A 12500-nucleotide genomic window follows, 5' to 3' on the forward strand; every position below is an offset into this window, starting at 1 on the left:
ACTCCGGTGCGGTGCGTCCTTTGGATTGTGGTGCGATGAATGTCTCTCTGAAGAAGCTGTCGTCCCCACGCAGGTGCTGCGTATCGGACAATGCTATTCCCGACGTTCACCAGGGGTCTCCGTCTGCTGCTTTTTGGGCCACACTTGTTCGGCATGAGGGCGGTCAAGGCATTCGTGATACGAGATGCCTTGCTGCAAACCTGCTCCAAATGTCGTCCGTGGTGCTGTTTGCGGCAGAGCTCAACCCCGAGGTATTTGAGCGTCTCCGTGGAAACGATCGTGTGTCCCCCCGCTCGTAGTTGGCCTATCTGCGGGGTATGATGGGTGCAGAAGATCATGTAGCCGGTCTTTTGATGGGCCAGCTGCAATCCCACTCCACTCATCCAACGCTCGATCGTTTCCAGGTTCCTCGTAGCATGGTCGCTGATGTCCTGAATGTCCCTCCCAAGAAGGGTGAATGTCACGTCGTCAGCAAACCCAATGATGTCCGCGCGCAACCCAGACAGCTCCAGCCGGAGAAGGTCGTCGTACATGACGTTCCACAGTGTTGGCCCTAGAACCGAACCCTGGGGGACTCCTGCCGACACGGGTAACGACACCAGTCCTTCATCCGTCTCGTAGTGGAGCGTGCGATTCTCGAAGTAGTTCCGCAGCATCGCCAAGAGGTACGGTGGCGTGTTCCTTCGCTGCAGAGCTTCTCCGATCGCTGTCCAGTTGGCTGTGTTGAAGGCGTTCTTCACGTCGATGGTCACCATTGCGCACAGTCGGTCGCCCTTGCGCTTTTTGTCGAGCGCAACCTTTCCGTTGGCGAGAACCCGCTGGATGGCATCCATGGTGGAGCGTCCTTTCCGGAAACCGTATTGGGCATCAGAGAGACCCCCCGTCGCGTCGAGATGCTCCGTGAGTCTTCGCTGTATGAGTCGCTCCAATACTTTCCCGAGGACGCTCAGCAGGCAGATTGGTCGGTATGACGACGGTTCCCCGGGTGGTTTCCCTGCCTTGGAGAACAGCACTAACCGTTGCCTCTTCCATTCGTCCGGGAAGTGGCCTGAGTCGATGTAGTGCTGGAACGTTCTTCTGAAGACACCGGGGAAGGCCGTCATCGCCGCTATCAGGGCCACGTTCGGGATGTTGTCGTCTCCGGGGGCCCGCTGTGGATTGAGCGATTTTGCAATGCTCAGCAGCTCGCCCTCGGTTACGGGGTCCCGTTCCGTGTCGTCCTGTGTCCATCCTGTCGTTGAGGGCCACTCCATGTGCGGTTGTTCCGGAAAGAGTTCGCCGACGATGTGCTGCAGCTTTGCGGGGTCCCGTTCCATTGGCACGCGAGCTCCTTGCCACTGCTGCTTCCTGATCTTGTAACCAGGCCCGAATCCGTGGGGCCCCAGTTGCTCAGTAAGCTCGTCGCCATGCTCCTTCTTGCTCAGCTTGACCGCTCGCTCCAATGCTGCTCTTGCTGCTGTACAGGCCGTCCGCCGTTCTTCCCGCTGCTCGTCCGTCCGTGCTCTCCTGAGCCGTCTCCGCGTCCCGATGTACACCCGGCGTAACTGGGCGATCTCGTCGTTCCACCAGTACACCGATCGTCGTCCGCCGCGGGCTGCTGGCAATCTCGGCATCGTTGCGTCACAGGCGGTTGTCATGGCCTGAGTCAGCTCGTCCGCCAAGAGAGTGCGGTTGTGGATGTCCAGTGACCCCAGGACTTCAACGAAGAGATCTTTGTTGAAGTACCGGGTCGCCCATCTCCTTTCCGTCGCTTGCTGTGCGCTCTGTCCCAGGTTGTGCTGTGCCGTCGTCCGCTCGACCGTGAACTTGATGGTGTTGTGGTCGCTCGGATTTTCGTCGCAGACTCGCCAGTTGTTGTCTCCCACGAGCGACGGGCTGCAGAAGGATACATCGACGATTGAGCTGCGACCGCTGTGGCTAATCCAAGTTGGTTGGTTGCCCTGATTCAACAGGACCAGCCCTAGCGAAGCTGCAGCATCCATCACGACGGCTCCCCTGTGCACCCGTTCTCCATCGTTGTTTCGGCGTTCCATTCCCCAGGCTCCTGACCAGGCGTTGACATCACCGCCGATCACGGTGTCCCGGTTCCGCGGTATCACCGACGCAATCTCGGTCCATTTGCGTCGGAAATCCTCTACAGACGAATCGGGACCCACGGGAGGTAGGTAGACGGAGCAAAAAACGATGCCTCGCATCTCGACCACGACGAAACAATCCCGTCGGTTCTCGATGATACGTTGGATGGGGTACTTTCCTGTCGATACTGCTGCCACTTTGCCCGTCGGATCCGCGACCCAGTTGCCGTTGTTCTCGGGAATCCGGTATGGGTCCGAGATCAACACTATGTCGCAGCCTTCTGACCGGGCCGTTTGCAGCAGCATATCCTGGGCCAGCTGGCAGTGGTTGAGGTTCTGCTGAAGAACTTTAATCATTACGCGGCCGGTTGATTACCCCTTCTCTTGCGTGGCGGCAGTTGCGCTGGCCGAACGAGTGCCCGATTGCTTCCGGGCCCTTACAGACGAGGCATTTCCGCTCCTTACTGCATGGTCCTGAGTGCTTGGGCTCTGCACAGCGATGGCATCTGCTGGACCGATCCTTCCCGCGGCAGTTCGTTGCAGTGTGGCCGTACTCGTAGCACCGGTAGCATTGACGCTTGGTTTCCACCTTCTTCAGCCTACAGCACCGACTGAGCCCTACGACGTGTTGTTTTTCCAGCACCTCCGCCGTTACCGCCGCTTCCGGGCATCCGAAGAATGCGACCAACGTACCGTAATTCGACTTAACGGTCGTTACCTGGTCCGCATACAGCGTCACTCCCAGGGCGGTGCTAAGATCCGTGGCGATTTCTGCGCTGGTGCAGCTTGGCGGTATATTAGTGCAGGTTAGCCGTGTAGTGGGGGTCCGTGGTCGGGCTTTCGCTTTGCCGTCGAGTGCCGCGGACACCTTTCTCCACATGTCAAGCGTTTCGGTGTGCGTTTTGCAGGACAATTCCAGGAGAAGATTCCCTTGGAAGTTCATCCTGACTCGCTCCACCACCTGCCTGTCCTCGCCGAGTTTTTCCTTCAGCGTCCGCATTATGTCGTCCGGCATGGTGTTGTTAATCGCCTCTAGCTCTAGAGCGTCCGGAACTCTGTGCTTTTTGGGCTGTTTCGGTTGCTGCTGGTGCTCCGGCTGCTGCTGTTGCTGCTTTGCTGCTCCTTGTGCCGCTGCCTCCTGCTTCCGCTGCTTCCTTCGTGCCCGACGTTTCGCGTTTTTGCTCAGAACCTTTGTCCATCCGGGTTCCGGTGCCTGGGTTTGGTCCGTCTCTTGTCCGTTGCTGTCGGTCGTGGTCTTGTTCTTGTTCCGTATCCGTTTACGTTTGTTGTTCTTTTTGTTGGTCTTGGATGTTTCTGTTGTGTTAGAGGTGTGTGTTTCTGTGTGTGGAGTATTGGTTGTGTTAGAGGTGTGTGTTTCTGTGTGTGGAGTATTGGTTGTGTTAGAGGTGTGTGTTTCTGTGTGTGGAGTATTGGTTGTGTTAGAGGTGTGTGTTTCTGTGTGTGGAGTATTGGTTGTGTTAGAGGTGTGTGTTTCTGTGTGTGGAGTATTGGTTGTGTTAGAGGTGTGTGTTTCTGTGTGTGGAGTATTGGTTGTGTTAGAGGTGTGTGTTTCTGTGTGTGGAGTATCTGTTGTGTTAGAGGTGTGTGTTTCTGTGTGAGGAGTATTGGTTGTGGCGTCCTGCTGAGGGCTGTCCGTTGTTTGGACAACGTCGGCTGTTCCGTCGGTTTGGGTGGCTTGGTCTTGTGTATTGTGTGCTTTGTCCGGAAGGTTGTCCGGAAGGTCTTCGTACAAGTCGTCCATGATGTTCATGTTGGCTTTAAGGAGGATTTTTAGCATCTGAAATTTGCTCTGCTGTCCCTGATGGTGAGAGGATTCCGTCTGTGTGTCTGTGTCGCGTTTTTCCGTATGGTGTTTGTCAGATTGTCCCTGGATCCTGGCAAGCGCGGCCAGGACTGAGCCGATGACATCCTCCCAGTCCCGTGGCAGAGTGGCAAAGCCCTTTGTCCTCTGGCCGTCTCGTATTGTACACATGAAGCCAGTTAACAGTGAGCGCGCCTCCTCCACCGGTTCCGCTGGTCTGCCACCGCCTGGACACTGAGTTGACACGGTTTCTGTGCTGCACCCGACCGATGGTGCGCCTGACAGACCCGCACACTCCTCGATGACCGGCTGCAGTGACGACCGCCTAGTCAAGCCCGTTCCAACCTTCGAAACTCTTTCCGATGGTGCGGTAGCAGCCGCGAGTGGAGGGGCTGATGCGGTCGACAAAGAGCCTAGTGTCATTCGCCGAGTAAACAGGGTCTCTTGTCTGGCTGTCATCTTCGGGGGGTCAGATAGCCGTTGGGTGGTCTTCCGGTGCGATGTCATGGTCGCCGATAGTCGGGACTGCGAGGTGCTGCGTGTTATTATGGGCATGATTAGTTGTCTAGGAGCGGAATGAGATTCTGTGAGAAGTGCGAGATTGAGAGCTAAAGAGAAGGGGGAAAGCAAGAAGATAAAGTCCCTGGAACGAAAAGGGGAGTGTAGTATCGTGATTTAGAAGGAAAGAGGGGTCCTTGTCTGGGAAAGAAGCAAAAGAAAAAGAAGAAGGGAAGAAAGAAAAGGTAAATGAGAACGGAAAACCTGAAAAGAAAGAAGAGTGTAGTATCGAATTTGGAGAGGGAATGGGGATTGAGATTCTGTGGAAGAAAGTAGGAGAACTAGAATCTAGAGAGAATAAAGAAAACGAAAATCCTGGAACGAGAGGAGAGTGTAGTATCGTAATTGAAAGAAGGAAAAGGACAAAGGATCTGTAAGGGAAAATAAGAAAACGGGAACTAGGAGAAATAAAGAAAACGAAAATCCTGGAACGAGAGGAGAGTGTAGTATCGTAATTTGGAGAGGGAAGAAGGACAGAGGATCTGTAAGAGAAGTAAGAAAACAGGAACTAGGAGAAATAGAGAAACGAAAATCCTGGGACGAGGAAAGAGTGTAGTATCGTAATTTGGATAGGAAAGGGAGGTCTTGTTTGGGTGAAGAGAAGAAAAGAATATGAGGGAGGAAAAAAGAAAATGGAGAACCGTAATTTCTGAGGAGATTGAGGCCTTTGATTGTGTGAGGGACAATGAAAAGAATATTGGAATGAAGGAGAGAACGGACAACCTAGAAGAAGTAAGAGTTTTGTATCAAATTTGGAGAGGATAAAGGAAGAGAATTGGTTATATTTGAGTTGGGTGAAATGGAGAGAATTTGGAAGGACGAGAAGAAAAGAGTAGGAAAGTATCCTTAAAGCTGAAGAGAGTGTGGTATCGGATACGAGGGGGAAAGAATGGCCTTGGTTTGGGTAAATGGGGAGGTGGTGAAAGTGAAAAGATTGGAATATCGCGGAGGCAACTGTTGACGTAATTTAGAATGGAGTTTAGATTAAAATGATTTGGTTGGGAAATACTTTGAGGAATAATCGGAGAAGCGGAATTTTCTAAATAAATTCCGGCTGTAGGATTAATAGGCAATTATAATGCCGTCGGGGCTGCACTAATTGATTAATTTCTTTGTTGGGGATAGAATTGGCAAAGCGGTGGCGATAGAATCAATAAAGAAGGAAGGACAAATGCGTGGATGGGGAAATTAACGAGATGAAGGAGGAAAGGAGACGATGCAAGAATGTGTGCGAAGTAAAGGAATGATAAATGTTTAAAGGTGGCTAGGAGAAAAGGGGATGGTGTGATGGTAGGAACGTATGTTATGTGACAGTGGAAAGAGTGAGGGGTCCTATTATGTACGATATTGGGCCGACGGGGAATTGTCGTTGGCTGGTGTAATAGGTACGTGCACTGGGGCGGTCGTTTAAAGTATAAAGAGGAATGCGAAAGAATGTGCGAAGAGAAGGAATTCTTATGCGTGGCTAAAGTATGTAGGGGGAAAAGGATAGCGCGATTGTGAGGAACGTATGTTATGTGACAAAGGAGAGAGTGAAAGGTGATGTTATGTACGATATCAGGCCGACGGGGAATTGTCTTTGGCTGGTGTGATAGGTACGTGCGCTGGGGCGGTCGTTAAAAGTGGAAAGAGGAATACGAGGGAATGATTAAATAAATTAGATAGATTAGGATAGATAAAGATGATTAAATTATTCGGAACCAGAGGGAAGTGATCGTGCCGAGGATTGCAAGGCCGTCGGGGAAATTTTGTTGAGGCGATTTGGGGATCGTCGGAGTATGATAGGATAGTAGTGAATAATATTTTGTAATGATTGGATTTTATAAAACAAAATTAATTAAGGATGGGAAGGTAAATTTGCCAATGATTTGTAATACAAGATCAGAGAAAATAAAAAGGTCGTCGGTGGAAAGTTGCACTATGAGGGATAAGGCCGTTGAGTGCAGGAGTAAGCAAGTTAATTGGTTTTTTATTCTGATTGATTGAAATAAATGAGCTGAGGGATTTATTGATATTTTAAAGGAAGAGGAAAGGGGATGGCGTGATGGTAGGAACGTATGTTATGTGGAAGAGGAAGGAGTGAGAAGTCCTATTATGTACGATATTAGGCCGACGGGGGATTGTCGTTGGCTGGTGTAATAGGTACGTGCGATGGGGCGGTCGTTTAAAGTATAAAGAGGAATGCGAAAGAATGTGCGAAGAGAAGGAATTCTTATGCGTGGCTAAAGTATGTAGGAGGAAAAAGGATAGCGCGATTGTGAGGAACGTATGTTATGTGACAAAGGAGAGAGTGAAAGGTAATGTTATGTACGATATTGGGCCGACGGGGGATTGTCGTTGGCTGGTGTAATAGGTACGTGCAATGGGGCGGTCGTAAAAGTGGAAAGAGGAATGCAAAAGAATGTGCGAAGAGAAGGAATTCTTATGCGTGGCTAAAGTATGTAGGAGGAAAAGAGATAGTGCGATTGCGAGGAACGTATGTTATGTGACAAAGGAGAGAGTGAAAGGTAATGTTATGTACGATATCAGGCCGACGGGGAATTGTCTTTGGCTGGTGTGATAGGTACGTGCACTGGGGCGGTCGTTAAAAGTGGAAAGAGGAATGCGAGGGAATGATTAAATAAATTAGATAGATTAGGATAGATAAAGATGATTAAATTATTCGGAACCAGAGGGAAGTGATCGTGCCGAGGATTGCAAGGCCGTCGGGGAAATTTTGTTGAGGCGATTTGGGGATCGTCGGAGTATGATAGGATAGTAGTGAATAATATTTTGTAATGATTGGATTTTATAGAACAAAATTAATTAAGGATGGGAAGGTTAATTTGCCAATGATTTGTTATACAAGATCAGAGAAAATAAAAAGGCCGTCGGTAGAAAGTTGCACTATGAGGGATAAGGCCGTTGAGTGCAGGAGTAAGCAAGTTAATTGGTTTTTTATTCTGATTGATTGAAATAAATGAGCTGAAGGATTTATTGATATTTTAAAGGAAGAGGAAAGGGGATGGCGTGATGGTAGGAACGTATGTTATGTGAAAGAGGAAGGAGTGAGAAGTCCTATTATGTACGATATTGGGCCGACGGGGGATTGTCTTTGGCTGGTGTAATAGGTACGTGCACTGGGGCGGTCGTGAAAAGTATAAAGAGGAATGCGAAAGAATGTGCGAAGAGAAGGAATTCTTATGCGTAGCTAAAGTATGTAGGAGGAAAAGAGATAGTGCGATTGCGAGGAACGTATGTTATGTGACAAAGGAGAGAGTGAAAAGTAATGTTATGTACGATATTAGGAAGACGGGGGATTGTCTTTGGCTGGTGTAATAGGTACGTGCACTGGGGCGGTCGTTAAAAGTGGAAAGAAGAATGCGAAGGAATGATTAAATAAATTAGATAGATTAGAATTAGATAAAGGTGATTAAATTATTCGGAACCAAAGGTAAGTGATCGTGCCGAGGATCGCAAGGCCGTCGGGGAAAATTTGTTGAGGCGATTTGGGGATCGTCGGAGTATGATAGGATAGTAGTGAATAATATTTTGTAATTATTGGATTTTATAAAACAAAATTAATTAAGGATGGGAAGGTAAATTTACCAATGATTTGTTATACAAGATCAGAGAAAAAAAAAAAAAAAAAAAAAAAAAAAAAAAAAAAAAAAAAAAAAAAAAAAAAAAAAAAAAAAAAAAAAAAAAAAAAAAAAAAAAAAAAAAAAATAAAAAAGCCGTCGGTAGAAAGTTGCACTATAAGGGATAAGGCCGTTGAGTGAAGGAGTGAGCAAATTAATTGGATTTTTATTCTGATAAGCTGAAGGATTTATTGATATTTTAAAGGAAGAGGAAAGGGGATGGCGTGATGGTAGGAACGTATGTTATGTGAAAGAGGAAGGAGTGAGAAGTCCTATTATGTACGATATTTGGCCGACGGGGGATTGTCGTTGGCTGGTGTAATAGGTACGTGCGATGGGGCGGTCGTGAAAAGTATAAAGAGGAATGCGAAAGAATGTGCGAAGAGAAGGAATTCTTATGCGTGGCTAAAGTATGTAGGAGGAAAAAGGATAGCGCGATTGTGAGGAACGTATGTTATGTGACAAAGGAGAGAGTGAAAAGTAATGTTATGTACGATATTAGGCCGACGGGGGATTGTCTTTGGCTGGTGTGATAGGTACGTGCACTGGGGCGGTCGTTAAAAGTGGAAAGAAGAATGCGAAGGAATGATTAAATAAATTAAATAGATTAGAATTAGATAAAGGTGATTAAATTATTCGGAACCAAAGGTAAGTGATCGTGCCGAGGATTGCAAGGCCGTCGGGGAAAATTTGTTGAGGCGATTTGAGGGTCGTCGGAGTATGATAGGATAGTAGTGAATAATATTTTGTAATGATTGGATTTTATAGAACAAAATTAATTAAGGATGGGAAGGTTAATTTGCCAATGATTTGTTATACAAGATCAGAGAAAAATAAAAAGGCCGTCGGTAGAAAGTTGCACTATGAGGGATAAGGCCGTTGAGTGCAGGAGTAAGCAAGTTAATTGGTTTTTTATTCTGATTGATTGAAATAAATGAGCTGAAGGATTTATTGATATTTTAAATGAAGAGAAGATGTCAAGGTTTACAAGGGAAGGTTTGATAAAGGGTTTTTATAAGTCGTTGTGATGATGGAATAATTAATTATTTTATTCATTAATTCAATTAATTAATTAATAATTAATTGAATAATTAGGAGTAATGTGAATAAAATAATCGGGGAATGGAACTGATTAATAGACTAGGTCAGGAATTGCAATTATCCGTTAGGTGAAATTAATATTTGCAAAAGACCGTCGAGGAAACGAGAGGACAACGTAATTATAATTTAAATTGCTCGATTAGATTGAATATAAAGGAATAAAATGTAAGGATAGAGATGGAAATGGAATGGATTACGAGGGCCGTCGGGGAAGTTGATTATCGATAATAAAAATTATAATTTAATCGGCAATAGTAATTTGAATTTTTACTAAGAAGAAGAACGATTAAGAAATGATTATTTAATTCGACCAACGATCAAATAAAATAGAGCTGGAATAATGAAGGCCGTCAGGGAAAAGTTATATTTGATCGATAAAAGGCCGTCTGGGGAAGGATTGAGCAACAGTGTTGGAATTTAATTTAGGTTTAATTCAATTGTTTAAGGGGAAGATTTATTGGAGTGCAAAGGAGGAAGGGGCAATAGAAGGAATTATTGGAAGTTTGATTAATAATCGGGAAATGATTGATCGGGTGTTTAAATTGCCGTCGGCAAAAAAGAAGATCGGTTAATTGGCAAGGAATGAATGGGTTTATTCAGAAAAAATCAGTATTTGGGAGGATAGAAAGAGAGAGAGATTGTTGAGGAGGAATTATGGCGTACGTGACTTTGGAGCCAAGGAAAATGTTAAACCGGGTATGTGTAAAGTATTTTAGACGTGGGAGTGTGAGAAGTGGAGAATGGAATAACCAACTCAGTTACGCCTCGAATTGTAGTATTCCGCAGGTGCGCGATGGAAGAATATGGAATAGGAGGAACGGCAATGGAAAATACACGATGCGGTCGCGGGTGGAATTTAAATGCAGGATGGGAATTGCCCGGTGTGAAAATAATTATCTATGTTACGCCTCGGTTTGGAATATACCGCAGGTACAGTGTGTAAGCGTAGGAATACGAACACGGGGGAAAGCAAATGGTAATACACGGTGCGGTCGGGGGTAGAATTTAAATGGAGAATAGGGATAACCCGGCAGGTGCGGAAAATAATTATGGCGTACGTGGCAAATTAACCAAAGGGAAATGGATAATATATTGTGGGTTGAACGGCTATTGGTGAAATCGGGGTGTGTTACGTAAAATTATTATTTTGTGGGAGTTTGTGCGAGGGGAAATACGAATAATAAAAATTGCCCGTCTTGGAATAGCCCAGAGGGTGCGAAAAAAATAACTGTGGTGTGTGTAGTATTTTGAAAGGGGGTGCCTGATTTGAATTGCCGTTAACGGTCGGTTGGGATTATTTGGGAAGATTTTAAGCTCTATCAATAAAATAGAAATACAGTTTAATCGGCAATAGTAATTTGAATTTAATTAAGAAGAAGAACGATTAAGAAATGATAATTTGATTCGACCAACGATCAAATAAAATAGAGCAGGAATAATGAAGGCCGTCGGGGAAAGTTATATTTGATCGATAAAAGGCCGTCTGGGGAAAAAATGAACAACAGTGTTGGAATTTAATTAAGGTATTATTCAATTGAATAAAAGGAAGTTTTATTGGAGTGCAAAGGAGGAAAAGGCAATAGAAAGAATTAGAATGATCGGAAAAATGATTGATCGGGTGATTAAATTGCCGACGGCAACAATGAAGATCGGTTAATTGGCAAGGAATGAATGGGTTTATTCAGAAAATTTCAATATTTGAGAGGATAGAAAGAGAGAGAGATTGTTGAGGAGGAATTATGGTGTACGTGACTTTCGGAGCCTTGGAAAAATGTTAAACCGGGTATGTGTAAAAGTATTTTAGACGTGGGAGTGTGAGAAGTGGAGAATGGAATAACCAACTCAGTTACGCCTCGAATTGTAATATTCCGCAGGTGCGCGAGGGAAGAATATGGAATAGGAGGAACGGCAATGGAAAATACACGATGCGGTCGCGGGTGGAATTTAAATGCCGGATGGGAATTGCCCGGTGTGAAAATAATTATCTATGTTACGCCTCGGTTTGGAATATACCGCAGGTACAGTGTGTAAGCGTAGGAATACGAACACGGGGGAAAGCAAATGGTAATACACGGTGCGGTCGGGGGTAGAATTTAAATGGAGAATAGGGATAACCCGGCAGGTGCGGAAAATAATTATGGCGTACGTGGCAAATTAACCAAAGGGAAATGGATAATATTTTGTGGGTTGAACGGCTATTGGTGAAATCGGGGTGTGTTACGTAAAATTATTATTTTGTGGGAGTTTGTGCAAGGGGAATAGGAATAATGAATTGTCCGTCTTGGAATAGCCCAGAGGGTGCGGAAAAATAACTGTGGTGTGTGTAGTATTTTGAAAGGGGTGCCTGATTTGAATTGCCGTTAACAGTCGGTTGGGATTATTTGGGAAGATTTTAAGCTCTATCAATAAAATAGAAATACAGTTTAATCGGCAATAGTAATTTGAATTTAATTAAGAAGAAGAACGATTAGGAAAGGATAATTTGATTCGACCAACGATTAAATAAAATAGAGCAGGAATAATGAGGGCCGTCGGGGAAAGTTATATTTGATCGATAAAAGGCCGTCTGGGGAAGGATTGAGCAACAAGTGCGGAGCAACAAGTGTGGAGTGTTGGAATTTAATTTAGGTTTAATTCAATTGTATAAAGGGGAAGATTTATTGGAGTGCAAAGGAGGAAGGGGCAATAGAAGGAATTATTGGAAGTTTGATTAATAATCGGGAAATGATTGATCGGGTGTTTAAATTGCCGTCGGCAAAAAAGAAGATCGCTTAATTGGCAAGGAATGAATGGGTTTATTCAGAAAAATCAGTATTTGGGAGGATAGAAAGAGAGAGAGATTGTTGTGGAGGAATTATGGCGTACGTGACTTTGGAGCCAAGGAAAAATGTTAAACCGGGTATGTGTAAAAGTATTTTAAACGTGGGAGTGTGAGAAGTGGAGAATGGAGTAACCAACTCAGTTACGCCTCGAATTGTAATATTCCGCAGGTGCGCGAGGGAAGAATACGGAATAGGAGGAACGGCAATGGAAAATACACGATGCGATCGCGGGTGGAATTTAAATGCCGGATGGGAATTGCCCGGTGTGAAAATAATTATCTATGTTACGCCTCGGTTTGGAATATACCGCAGGTACAGTGTGTAAGCGTAGGAATACGAACACGGGGGAAAGCAAATGGTAATACACGGTGCGGTCGGGGGTAGAATTTAAATGGAGAATAGGGATAACCCGGCAGGTGCGGAAAATAATTATGGCGTACGTGGCAAATTAACCAAAGGGAAATGGATAATATATTGTGGGTTGAACGGCTATTGGTGAAAT

The sequence above is a fragment of the Anopheles marshallii genome (assembly GCF_943734725.1).
Source record: "Anopheles marshallii chromosome X unlocalized genomic scaffold, idAnoMarsDA_429_01 X_unloc_101, whole genome shotgun sequence".
Taxonomy (NCBI): domain Eukaryota; kingdom Metazoa; phylum Arthropoda; class Insecta; order Diptera; family Culicidae; genus Anopheles; species Anopheles marshallii.